The 22,397-nt window shown below is 50.3% G+C and overlaps 1 protein-coding gene across 1 annotated transcript in view; it reads left to right on the forward strand.

Annotated features, from left to right (window-relative positions):
• Positions 1 to 5,973: 5,973 nt before the first annotated feature.
• Positions 5,974 to 22,397, forward strand: part of LOC122385123 (protein FAM43A-like) — a 43,883-nt gene continuing 27,459 nt past the window's right edge. Inside the window, exon 1 of the mRNA XM_043373130.1 lies at positions 5,974 to 6,343. The gene's annotated coding sequence lies outside the window, so the exon portion shown is untranslated. The remainder of the gene's footprint in view (positions 6,344 to 22,397) is intronic.

Consider the following 22,397-nt stretch of genomic DNA (forward strand, 5'->3'; position numbering starts at 1 on the left):
GCTCTTAAATGAATGCTTAGAGCAAAATGGATGCCAGAATCGTGATCAGCGGCTACGAAATCATCACAAAGGACTTTTCATGTGTCAAAGTCAATCAAAGGTCATTCGAGGTCACATGAGAACCATAATAATTTTGAATGGCAACATCTGGGGGCAAGGTGCTCATGGATTTTGCAGATTGGCGTATGAGACAACAGTCAGGTCACCTCAAGCTTGCCCCCACTGGCGAAAATTCGTGGCGCCGCCACTGCGCCCAATTCGCCCGTGCGGCCAAGGCTGCAGTCTGTCCGGCGATGACGACCGCCCGACGATGACCCGTGTCAGGGGAAGGAGGTGCGACATCCGTGTGCTGTGTGCTGTCTTGAATCGTCCGTTTGTATATAGAGAGAGCGATGTCCAGCGATTGAATCTGTATACCTGTGTTTCTTGTCCCCGCATGTTTTTGTTTGTGCCCGACTCAGACTCTGGACTGTAATCGCCACGCCCCGTGTGGATTGTCCATGAAGGTAATACAATACAATACAATACAATGCACATGCAAGCGTACCTAATCTATCCATGCATAGCATCACGTCTGTTACAGCTAGATCGAAATGCATCTGGACATGATCGATACTGATATCATCTTTTCACTGATTTAATCATTGTAATTTATCTCAATCGCAACTGTAGCCGTTGCGGCGGTCATTGTGTCTGCACGGCGCGTATTTGGCACGCGTTGTCACGTGCGACGAGCTGTGGCGCACTTCCGCTATCGTCGGCCGCACGTCGCGCTACTTTCGTCGCAGTGGCGGCAAAAACCGACGACTGGAGGCGCATATTTCCTGTCCGTCTGTGCACATACCGGTAGTAACTAGTAAGGCACGCACGTCGAGCTTGAAGCACGTGACCGAGATATATACGAGTGCAATAGGAAGGTCTCGTGAAGGCAACGGACGCCGGTTCGTTGCGTTCGCCGTGCCGTTCGGTTAAGTGCTCCTCAGGTATGGCTGCTATTTTGCTGTCATTCCTGAGTACCTAAAGCTGAAAATATCTCATCTTTATTTTTAAAGCATTTTAAGGTTACCATAAGATTACGAAGCTTACTTTTGTTATTGCATTTTGATATTGCTCATGCCAAGAAATACAATTCTTGCTTAGGTATAATTTGTCTGGCTAACTTTAAATGCATTCTAAACTAGCAGAGACGTCAAATGGACTCACGTGACTCATTAGTCATTTCACGCAGTGTCATTGTTTTGCTACTCCTCGTCATGTAATAGCTCACAATGAGCCACTCAGGTCGACACCAAGGCTTCTCGTACCCGACCCCTGCGGTCGTCACATGAGAGGGCCCGGCCTTGGGACGGCTCCTCACAAAGGTACGGCGGTGCCGGAAACGCCCACCGAGCCGTGACACTGTCGCCAAATAGCCGTGAGTGTCGCGAATTACGGCGCGTGTATGGACGGTGGAGGACACGCCGAGTGTAAAGGCACTGGACCTCGCATGCGGGTTGCGAGTTTTTTTAGTTTTCGGGTTTCTTTTAAAAGTAAAGAATACACTCTATGCTGACCATTAATGAGTGACCCACACCACCATGTAACAAGCGAGTCTGCATGTTTTTAGCATGCGAGCCAACTTGCATCGCATTCCAAAAATTGATTTTGAGCTAAAGTTCGATTATCCTCGCTGCAAGGGCTGCGAGTTTTTGTGTGTTTTGTTGAAGTCGAATTTCGGTTCTTTGTGCTGTTATTGCGATAATATGCAATTTTCTGAGTGTGTACTGGCCTCACTGCATTCATGTAGTGACCATAAGAGAGTGGTTTAATCACTCCATGATTGAGCATTATGCCCGCGAATCCAAAACCCGCAGAGTCGCAACCCGCATGCGAGGTCCAATGTGGGGCGGCCTTACGACAGTGGACAAAGTACAGAGTGTGGACTGAGTGTGTAGACTGTATAGCTGGAGAAAGGATACATCCCCCTAAAGTTTAATCCGATCCCCACCCTCTCTCTCTCTCTCTCTCTCTCTCTCTCTCTCTCTCTCTCTCTCTCTCTCTCTCTCTCTCTCTCTCTCTCTCTCTCTATCTCTCTCTCTCCTTATACCTCCCCTTCTCTCCCTCTCTATCTCTCTCTCCCTCCCTCCACCCACCCATCCCACGGCACCTGCACTATCTCCACAGTCGCACCTGGCACCTGGCACCGACACTGACCGCCGCTGATTCGGTCACAGTGCATCTCTCGCCCCGCTTCTTCGGATAACGGACCGGTCCCCTAACGACCTGCTCTTCCGCAATTTACGAGAGCTGCCCGCTGCCGACCCATCCCCATGCTCTCTGGCAGATCATAGGACCGGGTGCTACTCACTGGGGTGCACCTATAGGAACGACGGCGGCGATGATGCCGATGGTGTTGTTGTTGTAGTTGCCAGTTGGTAGTGGTGGTGGTAGTGGTGACGTCACGGTAGACGATGACGTCTGCCGGGGTAGACGGTAGACGATGGCAGACGGTAGGCGGTAGACGGTAGCTTATGGTGGTGTTTGCTGCTGTTGACGCGAGAAGACGGTATACACGACAAACGTTAGACATTAGGTGCTGGTGGTGGTGGACTGGTGGGAGATTGGTTGACGACGGAGACTGTGCCCTGTTGCGTAGCATCATGTCTCGTGGCGTCCTGTCACGTGCTCGGCAGTTGCAGTTCCTGAAGGGGGAAGGACAGCCTGTTGTCGCCACGTGTGACGGAGTTATGGGAAGGACGAGGCTGTTGCTGCATAGAATGGGACGGAAGTGCAGCGTCTCGCAGTTGGCCCATTGTGCGCTGCTTGTTTGGCCGCTGTTGTTGGTCCGCTGGTGTTAGCTTACGAAAACGACCACACACACCTCGAGGACTCTACGCGCAAGGCCGACAGGGATGCGTTCGTTGCATGGAATACTTATATGAAAACCCAGTTCCAGGAACAACATATACGAGTATGGGAAATGGTACTGATGCTACTCCACACTCGCACGACTCCCAAGTGGAATCATATATGAACGAGCGCGGTGTCAAAGGGGTTACAGAATCGGCAAGGGCAGCACTTACGGCAAGGTCTCAGATCTCATCTCTTTAGAAGTCTCACAAGGTCCTCACGATGTTACATGTCGTGAGTTAATTAACATGCCGGCTGCATCAAGAAACTCAATTTCGATATTAGGCGGCTGGTTTTAATGCGCTGACGGTAACACTGAACGACTACCGCAAACCGTACTTCGGCACATACGTGCATTGCATTGATGCACCTCACTCTAATGGCTTATCTCTCGATCATCCTTGTGATAAGCCTCATCGTGTTACCCGCCGGCGAGGCTGAAGAACCAGTAGCCCCTAAGCTCGGCAACCGCTAAGCTCGGTAACCCACAGCCGCATTGCCATAGGCTCGTCACACTGGCAGCCTTCCGACACGTCTGTCGGTGACCTTGTGCGCTAACGTATGGTGATGGGATGTCAGTTGGTATCGGTCGTGCAGGTGACAGGACCCGCACGATCCCTGTGGGGATGGTCGTGCCGGTGACGCCCGCGCGCGGCGGAGATCGGGTGATCGAGATGGGATCCTGGGATGTCACGCGCCCGCTCTCTTCAAACCCAGCTGGAGTTGAAAGGCGGTACAACTGTACAGGTGGCATGAGCCAATGGTTTGGTGCCCACCTCATTTGTTTCAATGGATTGCTATAGGGGTAATGAACAAATCGGGTCTTTAAGTGATCATGGGTCTAAGGGGTGGCCGTGACCGCATGATTTCACGCCTGCGGTCGTCAGTGCTCAGTGGGCAGGTCGTCCGTCGCATTACTATTTCATCCTTTAGGCAACACGGATAATGACTGGCACCACCTCTTTACTTCACAGTAAATAACATTTTGTCTGTTGATAGTGGCGTTTTGGTCAGCAACTGACCCCGAGAATGGACGGTGGACACTTCTTTTCTATGAAGTGATAATTCATGGCGGCAAACGGGCTCATTTAGCTCCTATAAGATCGTGATGATATAATATAGGTACATTTGTTTCATTCATCCATTGTTTCTTTTGACTCCATGTGTAGCTTCCCATTTTTGTCAGTCTGATGCATTTTCACATCAGGGAAAACTACATGGCATTACAGTATCACCCGCTGCCTTTTGATATGTCAATGCCAAATCAGTCCAATTTATCTCCTATCGAACAGACCGGGGTCACATAAGAACCAGGGACAGGCGCACTCAGAGCAGGAAGAGCACATGACGGTGCCGGGTCTATATATTCTGTCTGCGGCCCAGTTCTTGCTGAGACACCGCAAGGGCATTGCTTCATTTCGGGGACAGAGCAGGCTACAATTGCACGCGACTATGACTAATAGCTGCAAAAACTCGGGCAGACTTGCTGTGCAGGAATGCAAGGAAACAGGAAGAACGAGTGATCCAAGAGTGATCTTGAATGCGTGGAGCATTGTGGTTTACGTACATGGAGAATACAAAGTGAAGCGGATTTCCTTTTTAGAAATGAAGACAAGGTCCATTTCACGTTATTTCCTCATTGCCGTGTGCACTGATGTTCTTTCATGCAGCACAAAGACAATGCTGGAAGTAATTTTACGATTGAGCTATTCTTGAGCCGTATAATGTGCATAACATGGGCAACAGAATAAAAAACTCTCCAGATAATAGGCATGTTCCAAAGTTTTAGACATGAATCATTGCTCAGCACGTGGCGATAGCAAGGTCACTTATATATGGCAAAGCCAAATATATACTAGTACACATAGATATTTGGCTGCTCGAATATCGTTTCAAAAAAGTCAGACAAAATGCCTGCATTTTTAGGAGAAGGGTCCATTGGTCAATAACGACTTTCGATTGAGCTAATAAAAAAAACAAAGTCCTATAGCCTGTCCGTGGCCGAGTGGATAAAAGCGCCGGAATTCGACGCTTAGCCGGAAGTGAGAGCCCGGTTCAAGCCCCGGTGCGGGCGGCCACATTTAGCTCCTACGTGTAATGGCGTGCGTGTCTGTGGCAGGGGCCGCACAGAAGCCAGGTAACGTGAGTGAGCGGAGGGGACCGTGTCCAGTCGCGAGGGCACGTTAAACGTTCGGACAAAATTCTGCCATACAACTGGAATTGCGCGATCGGGTGGTGGGGTCAGGGTCAGCACAACAAGCTATGCTTAGTGCGGGCTCTGATTCCTCAAATCCGCCCATTCAGCCATTCGGACTAAATTTATAAAAAAAAAAATAGCTTAGTTTGCTGCAAAAAAAGATAAAATGTGGATCTGCAATAGGAATACGATTGGGCAGCTGCCGTGACAGCGCTTCCAGCAAGCGTCATCAGCTACCATCACCAACTACCACTACCGCCGCCACCGTCATCGCCGCTGCCGCAGAAGAAGGGAGGATCGGGCGGCATCAGTGGCCCTCAATCCGATGACAGGCCGACGGAACGGAGGACGTAGCCAGATGATTTGCTGGACTCATTGGCTCAGGTCAGTTCCGGCAGACTGACAGGTGACTGATCGTCAGTTATTCGGTATTCGGCCAGTGGCTCAGTGAACGGTTTGAGCTAGCCTAGAACCATGGATGATAGAACCGAGGACTGGTGGCGACGAATACCTACTGGTAATGGAGTGGTGTGACAGATTACCAAACTTCCGAGGGCTTTCGCTTTTATCGAGCATCATTGATATGTCTCAGGTATGCTCCTTTTGAGCATATTGAGCTGGTGGTGTTTGGTGCATAACAAAAATTGAATTGATGCTTAGCTCAATTAACATATATTTTGAGATGTGTCATCCTATATTGATGAAGATAAATTTCAAGCTTATTGGCAAAAAAAAATAATCAATGAGTTTGCTTCCGCGCTGAATGACAATGCCAACGTTCCCACCCGCAGTCATATGGTCCGCCCTCCCCTCCCCCCTGGACCCTCACCCTCTGTCACAGTTTGAGAGCCCCGCTGTCGGGCTCACCTGAGCGAACTGGTTGTCAGGTGCGCACAGGTGTGGACCAACCAGCGGCACCGTACCACCATCCCAACCAATCAGCGCCGGCGTAACAGCGGCGCGGCGACCATTCGGAGAAAGGCTGCGGGCCCGGCGCGGCGGCTGCGGGGACGCCGGACGGCCGGCGACGGGCGGCCGGCAGTTGAGGCCCGCTTTTGTCGAGGTTCGCGGCGGCAGGTGTTCGCCAGTGACTGGAGGGGACTGTGCGTGTCCGTGGCGTTTCGTGGCGCCTGCAGTGCGGCGACCATGAGTGGCAGACGGGATGTCGCCGGCCTCTCGCTACGACAGCTGTAACGGGCCCAGACAGAGCCCGGAGCGAGCACCAGCCGGCGAGGCCCCGAGCGTGAGCCTGACCAGGTGAGTGAGTCACTGACCCCCGAGTCCCTCCCTCCCTCCCTTCCCGGCGTCCCCTGCCGCCGCGGCCGGCTGCGGGCCGCCGTCCAGGCTGGGGTAGCCGGAGAGGGCCCGATCGCCGCAGCCGGAGCCGGAGCTGCTGACCCGGGCCGACCACACGGGAATGGGGTCACCGTCAGCCGCCCGCGGGCATCCCGGCTCGCGTCGTGGCATTCCGATCTCTCGCCGGAGCGAGACAAGCGGTCCGAACGAGCCGCGCGATCAGACGCCGTTAGAAGATAGAAACTGGTGCTGAGGGAATAGAGGTGCTGTATAGGCGAATGGTTTGTCATATTGGCATGGATTCCTGGATATTGGAAGCTTTCCAGAGCATTTCTAGGTGATCGCTCAGGGCAGATAGTGCCTGTTACCAGTGTGCAACTCGATCATGCTGCTGAACATCTTTTTTGATTTGTGTAACCTGTCGTAAGCTTTTCAATTAGGGAAAAATGCCTCACCCTCCCCTTGCATTATCGATAGAATCAAGTTTGGTGTAAAGATGTGGGGACTTCATCGCAGCTTGGCGAGCACAAGTGACTAGCACCAATCTTTTCATGGCGCTAAAGCTAAGACCATTCTTACTACGCACAACGGTCTGTTGTTTCTTACGCTTTTGTTGTGATAAACTATGGCATCAGAGCGCATAGTTATCACCACATAAGGGATTTTTCTTCTGTTTTGCTCAGCTCTTAACCGGCGGAAGTCAAAGGGAGTAATAAAAAAATATCCATAAGCCTTGGTTTACTTCAACACGGGCACAATACCCTACAGCAGTTGTTTCATGGATGTTCTAATGCTTATTGGAGTAAAGTGACAGCATCGTTTCTTATATTCGTCAAGATGTCTGGCATTTGTTATCCTTAGCAATGCTGCTTCGACGCAGCACATTGTTTTCACCATGTGTAACATTGGGCCTCAATAGTTCAAAACTGCTTTGACGGCATAGCAGGCGACTGCTCTTATCGGGGCGTAAGTTTTATCTTCTGAAATGGAGGGAAAGGGAACATATTGAAAGACTGTCTGATTTTTCCACTGACGTTTCCTTCTGCTGCCATGCAGCGCACTTTTCTCGCTCCATTTAGCAGCGAATACTCGAGAGTCTATTTCGGAACTCCGACTGTCTGTCAGCTCCAGTTCGCGGAGAGGTCCTCACACCTGCCAACTGCAGTCCTCTGAGAACTTTATCGCCCGTGTTACATTGGCCATTTTTCAGTTGGCTGAACCAAACTATTAGAGGTTCTACCATAAGCGTCACAAGGCTTTGTCGCCTTCCACTTACGTTATTGCCCAAGACATTTACAGAAGATGGATATTGTGTTGTCTGCAAGAGGCAATAGACGTTCATATCAACCTAACGAGGCGAATAAGTGCAACTTGAGAGGGACGAACGCTTAGATCCGATGTGTTTTTCTTGGACGCTCATATCGAGACTCGAGTGGCATGCCTTCTGCGTATGTCGCTATTTGTCCGTTACAGTTGCATGTCCTAGAGCCCGGGTTATGTTCTTTGCTCAACGGAGCATGACTCAATAACGCACAGGCTTGTTGCCGAATTTGGCTAGAAAGGTCTTCAAAGTCTAGTTTTCTTTGATGAATTGCGACATAAAAAAACATCTGAGAGGCGGGTAATAGATGGCTAAGAATAGAAGAATACAGGTTTGGCGCAGTTTTTGCTTGTGAGACATATGCACTCTAGTGGAAATAACACACATTTTATAGAATTCTTACACGAGGTCTTGGCAGTTAAAATACGCAAATCTGACGAGAAATCGGCTGTCACTGCCACACAATTGTAAGCTAGGATAGTCGGCTAATCGACCACACGGAAAGCGTACTCTAAAATAGCATGAATTATTTTGTATTCCATCAAATTAAACTTGAATGAAATGATTGTAGCTATCTCGTAACGATTGTTTTCACATGTTACAAACATGAAACAAATTTACACCCATAAAGGGCTTTACAGAATAATGGATTTTAAAAGTACGCACTACGCACATGCATGTAGCGTTTATGCTTTTGCCAACGTTCTCAAGGTAAAAGCCAGACCTGCAGCATATACGATTCGACACGCTAGAAGGCACACAGTGTAGGACATGAATACCAATGTTGCGGTATCATCCGCCGACAGTATGCCGTCTTACCTGCAAAACGATCATGTCCGGACCAGGGCCGCCGCCTTGTTTGGATCTGTCCCTGAGAAATAATTGGACCGACGGTTATCTACTTATCCATGGCCTCGAAAAGAGCATCGCACATTGACAGGGCTGTCCGGCCACAGTCGACAGATGTAGACAGATGTCTGCTTCGCCTCGTCTTCCTGTGACGAAATGATAAGTTCAAATGCTGCTGAAAAGGCTATCGTCAGTCGTCACAGTTTTTGCTGAAAGCCGCACACATTCAGTGACCTTATTTCTAGCGCCGTGAAGAATACCTTTGCTAAAAGGTTTGGTACCATTTTCAGGTCGACATCTTGGTACAACAATGGCTATGTTGCAAGAACCGCGATTATACAGCCATTATAACACTGAACGAGTGAGATGACACGTATTCCCCTCCCTATTTCATGACCCAGAAGATAACAATCGCTGATCCTGCACCAACCAATAAACTCAATCCCAGTCGAGTCGCGCTGCTGGTCCTTATCGTTATCGTAAAACCCACTGAGGCCGATGCTGCTCTCCTTGAGTCGCCTCCTCTCATCAGCTCGTGCCGCTGATGGCCGCTATAACCCACTCCGTAAGACGGCCTCCGTACGACGGCCTCCGTACGACGGCCCTCGTCAGACGGCCCCAGTCCGCCCGCTCTGCAGTCATGGCAGGCGGCACCGGCCGGCTGACCCGCTCCAGAGCCACTTCCTGATTCTGTGAACTCCCTTACGATCGTGTCTCGGTCCGGCTAACTTGCCGTAATTACCGGTATAGGAGCTTCAGTGCGGTGTGCCGTCGGGTTTCTGCCGCCGGCTATTCTCTGCAGATGGAAGCAGGAGTAGATACTGAGGCATTGCCCAGAAGAACTGGCGTCGGTGCGTCTGTGACACCTGCTTACTGTGACGGATGCAGGATGTGAAGCTGTCAGCTATCTAGGCCATTTGGCAGGCTTACCGGCGCTGCAGCGTTTGTGCGCTGTACCTGGCGCGGACGACCGGACAACGGTGCCTTGTATTTGCACTCTATGGTTTTGGCCCGAAACAATGGAGGCCTGAATCACTCGTTAGCTGTGCCCGCCCACGCGCTGCCAGTTGATAAAACTGGCGGTAAAGTCGCATGGCGCATCTTCTTACACATGGCATGCCTACGGTGAAAGACATTCCTTGCAAGTGTCCCAGTCTTTGATAGCAGATATCACACCGGACATTGCATCAAAGTCTGAACGCCCGTAAATAGTGGTGAACCACTGGCCAGTTAGCGGGTGTGTTTGTAACCTGCTCAAGATTCCGTCCCTGTAACTTTTTCAGCCCACTGCCAGGAGTGCAGGTGTGCTTCATCTCATTCTCAACAGATTGTATTCATTAGGAACGTCAGATACCATAACAATTGGTGAATTATTGTCACAATGTCGACTATTTTGTTTTTGGCTTTCTTTCCCTGGAAATAACCAATGATTTGGACGGTGCTTTGAACGCTGGTAATCCACAAACCACAGAAAATGAATTGTGTAGGCAAGAAAACATAACCTAACTCTCACTGGTATGTGGTGAACGGTGGTATTTAGGAGAGAACAGGGTCCGTTAGATAAATGGCCCGATCGTGGCTGAAATTTCACTAATCAATGATAATTACCATTTCCAGCTGGTCTTAACCACTGGCGAAATCGAAATGTGAGGCAGATGCACTGCGATTTCCGACGCCATGGTATGACAGATGGTGATTGATTTTCTCGTCTTTTTCCCTCTGTCTGACAGGCATATCAATCGGGATGAGCTATGCAGCCTCTATTCACAAATGTGCATTGTGAATTCACATTCACAAAGGGTTTGTGACGCAAAATGTTGTCGCTCCCTTCCGTAATAAGATTTTCCAGCTCGGAACATTCCCCTCGGCTTCGAACAAACGGTTGCTTGATGTTCGCATGTTTCGAAGACTTCAAGCTCCCAGTAATGTACGATATGGATTTTCACAGTGATCTGTGTGTTTGCCCAGGTGGTGCGAGAAATGGGTGAGTTTAATCAGAGCTCGTCATTGTCCTGGGTGATCCGATTTTCCTCGCCTGTCACAATTGACGAATCGACAAGGACTGAGTCTTTTAATTCGACCTGTCGGACTTTCCCGTCTTTGACTGATGCCATTTCTGTCCAACGCTGAGGCTCCAAGGACCAAAACATCGATTCAGAAGAAATGTGGGTTATTGATTGGTTTACTAATTTAATTCCACGAGCTGTATTTGCCTATGGCTTGTCGTGCGTTGTTAGGTTGCAATGAACTGTATTATTCATCGACTTGCCCAATTATTCATGCATCTATGAGTGAGATCACTACAATTACACGCCATAAGAAAACCGCTATAAGCTCTGTTCGTGGTACTGCATTACCATTTTCCGAATATAGCTGGCAGTCAGCTGGACGCTGGAATCGGAGTCTGGACCGGGACGGGGTCGGTTTGAACCCCGGAGACCACGCCACTTCATCATGCTAACGGATCGTTCTGGCTTCTAATGAGGGGTTGACGTAGCCAATCGTCACGATCCGAGACCCCTACCTTGACATCACAACGGGAAGCGCTAAAATACTGCGCCGAATGCCGCTAATGGTCTCGGAATGGGGCGATTTCGGTCAGTTGCGTCCATGATCAACACAGCTGGGGCGTGAGCTGATTCAGTGGTCGTGTGTGCTGACCTCCAGCACGCGGTGGACAGGGGCCTGTCGTGACCGGGGGTGGACCGCGCCGACCGGCCGACAGTAGAGTGACCGTGACTCGCAGCACTGAGCGGCGACCCGGCCGGCGCAGGGCACAGAGCACACCGCTCGCGGAAGTGGGCCGCCCGACCAGCCGCAGTGCCGACCGCCGCGCCGGGCCGTGACCTCCAGCGAGCGCCGCCCAAACCGTGCCGGCCCGACACGCCGGGCGCCGTAAACACCCAAACAGTGGGCCCGTGTGCGGCGCGCGCCGTCACGAGCTAGTGGGTGGCTGGTTAATTCGGTTACCTCAACTGAGAAGGAAATTAGTTTCGATGGAATACAAGACTGGTGGCCCGCGGATCAGGGTCGAATCGCCCGCTCTGTGTGGGAGACGGGCAATAAAATACCGAGCCCGGCACCGCAGACCGGCAGACCTTGCCTCAAATGCCGTGATTAGCCATCTCTTCCAGCATGCTCTGAATAAGTGAAAAGGTTGTTTTGGAATTACGGTGCATGAAAACTACCTAATGTTGTGCAGTTGATGCTCCGAATATATGATGGATAGCGTTGCATGCAAAATTATATTTTCTTTCTCGTAATCCAATAAGGAGCATTCATCTTATTTACTTGATGTTGTTTGCTAGTGGTCAGCATCCATCGGTCGAGACTCGAGTCCATTGGTGCTGTTGCCTGTTGGTGCCAAAAAAGTGGGATTATTTTATTCAATAATCAGCCAGCTATGCACTGCCGTGAGACTCAAGATCATTTATACACATTGTTATATCAAAGCCAACTTTCCTGAGCCTGCGCACAAACCTCTTTCACCGATCGCATGCACAAACCAGTTACGTCACTCACATTGTTGGTCAGTTACTTGTCTGTCTGACGCATGTTGTGTGGAGAGAAGTGGGAGAGAAGACCGCATGTCTGGCGTTGTTGGCCAGCTGGTCTATATCAGCAAGGTGATCTTGTTGTAAAATGTTTGTGTTTCTGACTGGAGACTTTAGTGAGAAGATAGTTTGTGTCTTAGTATCTCCCAGCGATCGTGTGCGCTATGCGGTTTCTCGGGGACAGAGAATTTGAGATCGTCTGCACCGCAACAGACCCTCAGTGAAATGAACGGCCTGTGGCGTGTCATTCTGCCTCGCACGCCCATTTGGAAAGCGTCATAGTGTGCTTACCGAGCGGCTTTTGTTCGAAATGGCCGACAGCGGGAACGTCCCATTGTGTATAATCATTAGCGTGACTTGCTATTGTGGCTCTGTCAAAACAGAAGAGGAGCTCGTGAGCTGTCCAGTATCTACTCCCGTGCGACTTCTTTCTCCGAATCCTCGCTTCTGAGAAAGAAGCCAAAGTTTACGGTGTGAATTGTGAGTCGCAGTGTTTTGCCAATGTTTGCGGTGCCGGTTTTTGACGGAAGCGTCTGGCGGCGATGTACCATTCATTCAGACTCGGACGCTGTCCAAACATCCTCGGGGAGTCGCTAGTGCTAACTACGGCGCCAGAATGACTGTAGGTGTTCGCAGCTGCCGCCGCCCCGGGTGGTTTATACAGGATACGCAAACAGTCGAACACTCAGCCGTTCAGTGCACCCCAAACAGGCAGTCATGGACGCTGCTGAGGGACATGTAGAGAGCCATGGAACAACTGTAGGTGCCAAGGACTCTGGTGTTCGTCCAGCCGTGGTAATCGATTTGACCTACCGCGAGTCCCCGACGCACGTGTGTGCGGCTGCGAAACGCAGCCCGCAGCTCGCTGCGTGGTGGAAATTTATGGACACATGCGCTTCCGGATGTAAAAACTTCGATCCATCGTGTGAGACTGGCCTTGAACCTCACCTTCCACGGGTGGCCAGGCGCGGGAGGAAGCTGTGTGCTGCCCTGTTTGACTTCTTGTGTGGGCTTGTTTACACACCTACCTGCTCTTTGATGTGGCGAGTTTAGGTGCCGGCTACTGACCTTGACTTTCATCTATTCCTAAATGCGATGCGTGTTACGCTTCCATGTGTGTATGTCGATTGACGATTATGTATCTTGTGCCAAAGACGAGCTGCGCATTAAGCTAAGATAATTTTCCAGGGAGAGCCCAATCGCCAGTCGTATTTGTAGACGGATATAACCTCAACTTGTTGCATTGCCGGCCTCGTATTCTTCGAATGTTTTTTACGAGACCCCCTCGGATTAAATACGTGATCTAGGATTCACCAATAACCCACCAATTTCGGTTGTCTGATTTGATCTTCATATGGAGGCCGGTGGTAGTGAGCAATGGGCACCGTTGTTGATTACACAGCCAAACTAACATTTGCACGGCAATTGTTTCCTTCCGGTTCTGGTTCCGAGAGCATCCGAGAGTGTCCGAGGGGCAGCAGACTTAGCCAGCTACATACGCTCCTTCTTGCTATCACATTCATGACTGTTCCGTGTTAAACTGAACCTGAAAACGGGTCAGCAATCCGCTCCTTCACCTTTTGCTGCGTATTTGCTGACTAATTAGTGGCTATTTTCAAGGAAAGGTCCGATTTGATGCCAACCAGGTACAGCTATGTTCCGGCGACTTAAGCGCTTGGTCATGCTTACGTTTATACGAACTGGTATTTTACATGAAGAGTTTTTAAACATAAAGCCGAAACAATGGAATTGATAATGCGCTTGAAAAGATTAATGTTTACTTTCATTTTGCCACGAAACTTATGCTACCTGAGCATTGTACTATCTGCAGTTGTGAGGCACTATGCATTTAGATTCTGTTTTCACATCTACACTGCAAAGTTCCGACAAGCGGCAAAACGAGGGCCTCAACAGCAAGTCCCTTGACAACGCTCGGCCGAGGGCCCGGGGGAATTAAACGGTGAACGATGTTGGTTGTCCGATAGACTTTTGGACCTAACTTTTTGGGTCTCACATTTCCTTCAGGTGCTAGGCCTTGCTCGTCACCACAGCAGCAAACCGTGCCAATGCACCGACAATGGTGCAAGGTGCGTTGCTCGCAGAGATTGACACCTTGTCAGGGGTGAACAGACTCACCTCCTACATATATGTAGTTGTAATCGGCTGCACCGCCGTGTGTTCCGAGACTTGTATCGTCTCTGGTTGCATCTTATGAAGCCAGTGGTGTTAGCTCAGTCTTGAATTGTTTGTAGGCGGTGGCACGTCCCAGGGGCAGGATGTCGAAAACCGTTCCCGTGGTGGAGTCATTTAGAGGCGACGGGAGAGCATTAGATCGCCTCTAATCAGCTGTTTGGTTTCCACACCCCGAAACAATCACTGGCGAAACGTGACGCTGAATCAGAGTTAGGCATATGTCCAGTACTTTTGTATGGTCAGGGCTGACTTCGCCGTGTCACAAGACATGCAGAGTCATTTATGTATCGGTCAGACCGTTCCCTGGAGACAATAGCTATTTCGTCACTGCGGTAGTTTACCCGCCCAGCAATGCTTTACCTCGTCCGTTGGTGGCCGAGAGGCGTGCCGTTGAATAGTGCGCCAATGCTGAAAGGTACCGTGATTGAGCCAGCACCGATTACATCAGGGGGGGGGGGGGGGGGGTTCTGCGCTAGGCTGGCGATAGGGTCGTGTAGACATATTGTTCCCAAATAATGAAACACGCTCTCTGCTTGTAATTAACGACATCGACAGGCCTCCAATCAAATTAGAGTTGAGACGTTGTAGCTCTGATCGGATACATGCGTTCAAGTTCTGCGCGTGCCTCATTTGAATGCCGTTGAACACACACCGACCTAATGATCTCACATATCAAAGGTCACCTAACACCGGCACCTATTGGCACGTGGAGGTGCAGTAGCACATAACCCACATTCGCCATGGTCTACGGGCATTGGGGCTCGGCCTCAACGTCTACATTATCGACCCTGAGTTCTTCTCCTCTCCCTCCCTACTGTTCACCTGACACTTCAACCTGGGTCGGGGGGCAGCAGGTCATCAATTATCATCACTGCGCCCAGCCTGCTGGCAGCGCCTCCAGACTCAATGACCCCAGGGGCGCAGCCACGAGAGGGCACGGGGCCCAACCGGAAAAAATTGGTCTATTTCTGTGCTAATTCCCGGATAAGTGTCTGCTTTTACTCTGCGTCATCGTCGTTTATTCTAGTCCTCAACTCCAAATTGTTGTTTCTTCCTTCCCACTTCGTTTCTCTTTGTCTCCCTCAGTCTATCTCTCTTTTCGAACTGGCGTTTAGACGTTATCCCAGTCTCTCGCAGAATATTTCTCTTGGTCTCTTCAGTCTTGTCGGTACTCTCCTGTCTTTCTTGTTCCCCTTTCTATGTCTCTCTCCCTCTCATCTTCCTCTCCCTCTCTCTCTCTCTCTCTCTCTCTCTCTCTCTCTCTCTCTCTCTCTCTCTCTCTCTCTCTCCCTCTCTCTACCTCTCCCTCCCATCCCTCCTCGTCTGTCAGCCCGTCTGTCGTCTGTCAGTGGCGCACGTCGCCATCCATCAGACGAGCCCCCGATGACTGAGCAGGCCCCTAATTAGCGTCGTCTGGTGACACAGGCCTCGTGTGCTGCCGTCACACGTCCGAAATCTGACACCTGTCACCTGCCAGACAGCTGGCTAGTTACTATTATGTTGCATCATTTTGCTGTAGGCTCGCGTTTCGTATAATAATGCCCCTAATTCCTGCCAGGTAATGTGATCCATGCGGAGCGGAGATGATTTTGCCAGGGTTATCCGTAACAAGCACAATACGGTCCATGGTAACCTTCCTTCTCTCCTTCTCCCTCCTCTCTCGCCCTCTCGCCCTCTCGCCCTCTCTCTCTCTCTCTCTCTCTCTCTCTCTCTCTCTCCCTCCCTCCCTCCCTATCTCTCTCTCTCTCTTCCTCTCCCCCTCTCCATCTCCGTCTGTCCCATTTCTTTTTCTCTCTTCTTTCATCTCATCACCAGCCTCTGCTACCCCCTAGGCGTCCAATCTTTCTCTTTTCCTCAGCACAGCCGACAGGCCGTCCTCACCGCGGAGCCACGCGTTACCTCACATCCTCATACCGCCTCGCTGAGCCACGGAGCCGAGCACAGAAACACAGGTGGGGCATTCCACGTCAAATCAAACACCGAAATCCGTCATCCCCTTCGATTTTTCTGAAAATTTGTAGGCAGACTGGGCATGGTTCAAAACTGAGTTACGTATAATATTTTCGAAATTTGATAAAGTATCGCTGAGATATAGGTCATCGAATATAGCCAAAAATGCCACACATCAATTTTTTAAATGTCTATAACTCTGGTTCCTTTTCTGGTATCAAAATGATATTAACAGGGTCTTGTAGGCAATTGATATGGCTTTGATTTTTAATTATAAAATTAAATTGAAGTGACCTTGAAATGCATTTGACCTTGAATTAAAACAGAAAATTTTAAATAGCAAAAAACACGTCACCTTCGATTCGGGTAATTTTTACATATTATGTCCGTCACAATGTTCCTAACCATCTGTGAAAAAATTGGAGTGGGCCATTCATAACTCTCGCGGCAAACGCCGTTTTCATGCATCAACATCACGCAACCGCGCGTGACCTTGAAAGACAGAGTCAAGACATGTTTGCTTGTGTACACTTTCTGAAATGAATGATTGCTGATTAGTGATATCCCTAACTCTGCGAGAATGGAAATACATAGTCATCGTAGTCAAGCATTCAAGTTCCATAGTAAAAGTGTCTCAGGCAAACGGTATTTTGCGGTGAATTTTGAGCCGTGTGGAAATGTATCATGAAGCCAAAAATTCAACGAAAACATTATCACGCAACGATATCTTCACGTCTTTTTATCTTCACTATACGAAAGAATATATGTTTTTGAGTATGTATGGGGAATTTCTAGTTAATCCAATAATAAATATGGCAGTTAGAGACCTGCTAAGAGTAACATGTCGCCGGCTGAGGCGGGATCGGCCGACGCGGGAAACGCAGCAATCACAATTTTGTGTTTACACGTTCATATTTCAATTGTTTACCAATCGATTTTCAAAACTCTTACACCATAAGATTGCCTGTACATTTATTAGTCTTTCACAAAATTTGACGCGAATCGAACGTAATCAGCGGTAAGGAGCGCGATGTAAAGACGGAACCGTTCCGTTCCGTCCCGGCACAGTCTACAATTCAGGCGGCGACTAGCGGTCGGCGCCGGCTGCCGAGTCGCCGCGGCCGCCGCGTCGCCGCGGCGACAGGATGTTCACTTTACACCGCTATTACTAGACCAGTTGTGAACCGATTTTCTTCTTGCTTGCACGATGAGATGTGCAATTCAATTTTGGACAGGTAGCCATAATTAATTTCGCATTAATACTATGAGATACTGGCGAAAAACAGGAGGGGTGGGGCGAAAGTCACTCTTCCGCCTCCACTGCGCGTGCTAACATACGTTTGCATATGTGCCATTTTCTTCAAAACTTATGAATGGCCCACTCTAATTTTTTTCACAGGTTGTTGAGAATATGGTAGGCAATAAAATATATGAAAATTAGCCAAATCGAAGGTGACGTGTTTTTTGCTATTTCAATTTTTGTGCTTAAGAACAGAGTTAAGCAAATTTCAAGGTCATATATTTAAGTAGGTGTAATTCTAAACAAATGCTTAAGAAATTACCTAAACAGTAAGGTTTATTTCATTCAAATCAAACAAGTACAACCAAAGTTATGGTCGTTCAAAAATATAAAGATGCAACATTTTGTAAAAATTCGATGCCCTATATTTAGAAGACCTGTGGTCAGAATGTGCAAAAAACATCAATGTAATGTTCGGAGCGACACAGGAACTCGCTCACAAATTTATAATGAAATCGCTGATGGTAAGGTGCAAAACAGCCGATTTTTGTTCGATTTGACGTGGAATGCCCCAGGTAACGGTCGGCTGACCGGCTGACTCCGAGCGGGATGGCCGGTCGGTGCCGCTGGCTGCAGTGCTGCCATCCAACGGCAGTCAGGGGAACTAATCCCTTGTCTGAGGCCAAAGCCAATGAGGTGGACGAGAAAACGTCTCTGGGCAAGATTGAGAAGGATGCGATTTCAGCTGTCCACATGTTGTTGAGTAAAGGCTAGTGAAAACCGACAGAACCTGCTGCAAGCTCGTTTAAGGTTTGTTTAGCGAAGCGAAAAATGTGACCACTTGCTTGGAATCCTTTTCTCTGAGATTCTTAGTCGCAAGCCAATGACGTTTGCGGAAGAAGCCGCTCGAGTCGGGAGATAACCGTAACAGGATTCAGCGGTATCGTGATCTATAAACCTTCAGCTAAGGCGTTCGCCTGCTGCAGTCCTATTGTGTCCAGTGATGTTCGAATCACGTGATCGTGACCAGATCACGTGACCGCCCCTTACGCCCCCTCGCGCAGTCGTGGGGACCTTGGGAGTTGGACGGTCCGTGCAGTGGGGGATGGATTCTTCTCCCCGAGGCAGACCGTTCTGCACGGCAGGGGAGCTGGCAGACGGACGGTACGGTGGAGCTCGCCCTTACCTTGGGTTTGCCTCCCTGTATCTCCCTAGTCCCTACTACCCCTCGTCCCCTCGCTGTCCTGAGCAAAAATTCTTAGAGATCAGTACCGTCGTTTCCTCCCCCGCCGCCCCCGCAGTTCCCAGGGAACCGACGGAGAGTGGCCTCGATTTCGTGCCCCTGACAGCCAATAATGCGAAACGGTCGGCCATATTCCAACATTAAAAGGTTAGTTTTATGCCGGGCATCCTTCACTGCAAGCAGATCACGTACGCCGCTCGGTGGGAATTGTATTGATAAGCGTGGGCGGTGTGATGATCATTTCGTGCGGATTGTACGATGTTTTGACGTGAGAAACACCTGAATGAGATTCATAAAGTCAGCCTCATTAAGTTCTGACTACGCAGCTGACAGTGTGGGTGACCCCTGTGAATTTAGTTTGCATAATTTGGAGGTCAGCACTCGTGAATCTGGTGGTGTCAGGTGACACTCAGTACTCCCATTTTAATCGCCTGAGCGCGATAGGATATGAGTATTGCATTTTCAGTTGACAGATCAATTGTAGACTTATATCTTATATCGCTCTATCCATTCATAGATAAAAAGGAACAAAGCATGTTGGATACCTAACAAAAAAAAAATATGAAAAGTTAGGAAATCATCGTTTATTTTATCTTTATAAATAAAATGTAATATGTGCGATCTGAATATTCCAATGCCTTTGAGCTAGATTCCAAGGTTCCCAGTGAAACAGCTTCCTTTGTTGTTCCCGGTATCTCCGCCGCTATTTCCGCCTCTCACGATCTCAGTTCGTGAGCCGTGACTCTTCCTTACCTCGCACGCGTAAAACATCCTCTCTGCCCTCCAAATCGGCTCTCAATGAGTCTGCACCGATCACCGATCGTGTCTTCTCTGGCCTCTGAGCAGTGCCGACCGCCCGACCACCCCATAACTCGGCGCGTCAAGGTCGACCTCGGCAGAGGCGACCTCTCGTCTGCTGCCCTGGGCCTCGGTAACGTCCACCCTCGCCCGACCCCGAGTGACCCTGACGCGGCTGTCAGAGCTCAGCTGGGCCGACAGGGGGAGGGCCGCGGCGCCAGCGGCCTCAGCTGCTGGTGATGGCTGGGTCGTGAGCGACAGGGGACGGAATGGTTACCGCCCAATTCCTTTCAGGGCTCGGGGAGTGTGCCCGTATCTGCGCGACCGTGGGCTAGTGTCGGACGGCGGTCACTTCAAGCCGTTGTAGTTAATGCTGGGGGTTGCATTAATGGCGTTGTCAATTGTTCTGCTGGCTATTGTCCTTTGCGAGAAAAGCGATTGAGGCGGAAAGCGTTAGGACGGACATGTTGCAACTTCCTTGTGCTGGGGATGAATGCTCTGTTCTAGAAACTGTCTTGTTTATTGAGACTTGTCCCCAGTTGAAAAGGGCGGGGTTGGTTCACTTTTGCACACCGCTGGCCGCTGCAGCCTCGAGTCAACTATAAATTGGGTAATATCTTTGACTTCGGGTGTTGCCACTGGCACGTGTGCAGTAAATGTTTCATACATCTCCATCGCCGTTAGTGGTCGTGACTCGTGGACACTTGACGCGTGTATTTTCCAAACAATCACCTATTGACGGCCCCGCCCCCAGTAGAAAGTGACTCGGTCACGTGCCGCTCCGTTCCGCTTGCCCTACCAGGTGAGAGTCATTTTGCCGCTCTTGAGGCAACGGCTAGTCTGTTGCATTGAGAGCGTGTTATGCCACCCAGCACATAAAACAACAGGTGTCTGGATGTGCGGCGTTCATACGACGGCCTTGGAACCCGCTGTCCGCGGCCGGCGTGAAGAGTTACGCTCGCGTACCTTTCTGACTAGAGGACAGCAACACTGCGCTAAATAGTCTAAAGAGCAACAGTATAGCCGGATGGTGATGGGAGCGGTGAACGCTGCCCACGAGACGGACAATATCCGAACTTCTCTTCTTTATCAGGACTCGTGAGGGGAGCGTGAGCGCACGTGAGCGGACGTCGCCCGCAGCGGACGTTACGCAGCCGTTGACCGTCTCAGTCCGCGGACTGTGCGGCAGCGGATGAGCTCCCGTGCGGCTGCAGACCTTCCTGGCCAAATCTGCAAACCTCCCTGGCCAGCTTTATGAATCTCATCGACCCTGCCGCCGGGCAGCCGTCTGATTGAAAGGAATACGAGCATAGAATGTTCATTGCTTTTATTGGACTACAAAGCGACATCGATGGCGATGCGCATAGCCAACTAGCTAAAAGGTTGACGTTCTTTATCGCTGCATGCAAATATTTTACAGAACCGTGATAGTTGCACGATAAAAAATCACAAACTTAATCCACTTTTAGCCTTGATTGGGAAAGGCACGAACAATCGTCATCGTTGACCTGCGGGACGGCTCGAAATGGGTTTAAATTTAGCCGGACCGGGCCGTAATCACCTACTCCGCTCGGCTGGACGGCGGCAGTTCAGCTTTGACGACTGCACTGGTCGGTAACAGCCCCGGCCGGGGTCAGCTCCGCCCGTCGACCCAGCCATTAGCGTGCCGTGCCGAAACCACGCCGGCCGGCGCCGTCACGCGTCACGTCGTCACGCAGTCACGCGCCGGCCAGCGCACGTGACGGTGCCGGTGACGCGCGTGGCAGCCGGCGTGGCGATCAGAGTTGGTTGCAGGGTGGACCTGGTGATTGTTGGATACGGGTGAGCTGGGAGTGTGTCGATGGTGTCTTGTGTATTTGCCGATTAGGTGAGCCTCTGAGCTGCTCAAGGGAGGCGTCACGCTCTCTAAGTGGTATGATGGACTGTTGACGCTTCCTTTCACTGTCCATACGGTCCTCACTGGTCAGTGGTCACACTGATCTATGTAGACCACGTGATGTCAGATAGTGGTGAGACTTGGGACTGAGGATGACGAATGCGGATAACTAGTTATCTCAATGCTTCAATGGACCCCGTGATGAAATAGGATGAGTATTCGTTCTACACATTCTCTTCACTCTTGTCTCATCACATTTTAAGAACAGTCGGAACCAGGTTTCGTGAATTCAGTTTGTTTTTGTCACAGACCTCTGTACAAAGGTGTACCTACAGATGTCTCTGTTTTGATACATATGTTCCACTTCACTCAGCTGTTGTAGCGAGTGGACTGAATGTGTACAGAAGGGATGTGCTCCCACAAAGCCGAGTAGCTGACGCCTCCGGATAGTAGCGGTGATGACCCGCAGCACCACTCGTGGTGACCCGTGGAACCATTGGTGACCGCACGCCGGCCGGTGTGGGAACTGGCATCGCCACTCCACGGGCAGCGTGAGAGACCCCGGTCGGTGCGGCGTCGGCCGCCGGCACGACCCCGCCTGGAACGGGCAACACTTCCTGCGAGACATGCTCCAAACGAGCAGCACTCACTGGCCCTCGGGGGCGCCTTTATAGGATAGTTCACCCTCAGCGAACTTCCCCGACTTTCATGTATATGGACCTCCCAGATTTGACGTCGAATTCGAGAGCCTGTAAGCGGTGGGAATTCTGAAGATGTCGCCAGGCATCATAGTGGTGAGGTCCGTTGAAGACCTTTTTGCATCCCGCCGAACCAGAGTTCCGAGGTGTTTACCGTTCTCAAGGCAAGGATGTCCGAAAGGAAGCAATTTACTGAGGCATCAACGCACTAATGGCGCCAGTTAGGCTTCATAATAGGCAGTACAGTTATGCGTTTGCCTCGGCTGGGCTAGCGCCACCAAGTGTGTTCTTGT

The sequence above is a fragment of the Amphibalanus amphitrite genome, unplaced genomic scaffold, assembly GCF_019059575.1.
Source record: "Amphibalanus amphitrite isolate SeventyFive unplaced genomic scaffold, NRLGWU_Aamphi_draft 000209F_arrow, whole genome shotgun sequence".
Lineage (NCBI taxonomy): Eukaryota > Metazoa > Arthropoda > Thecostraca > Balanomorpha > Balanidae > Amphibalanus > Amphibalanus amphitrite.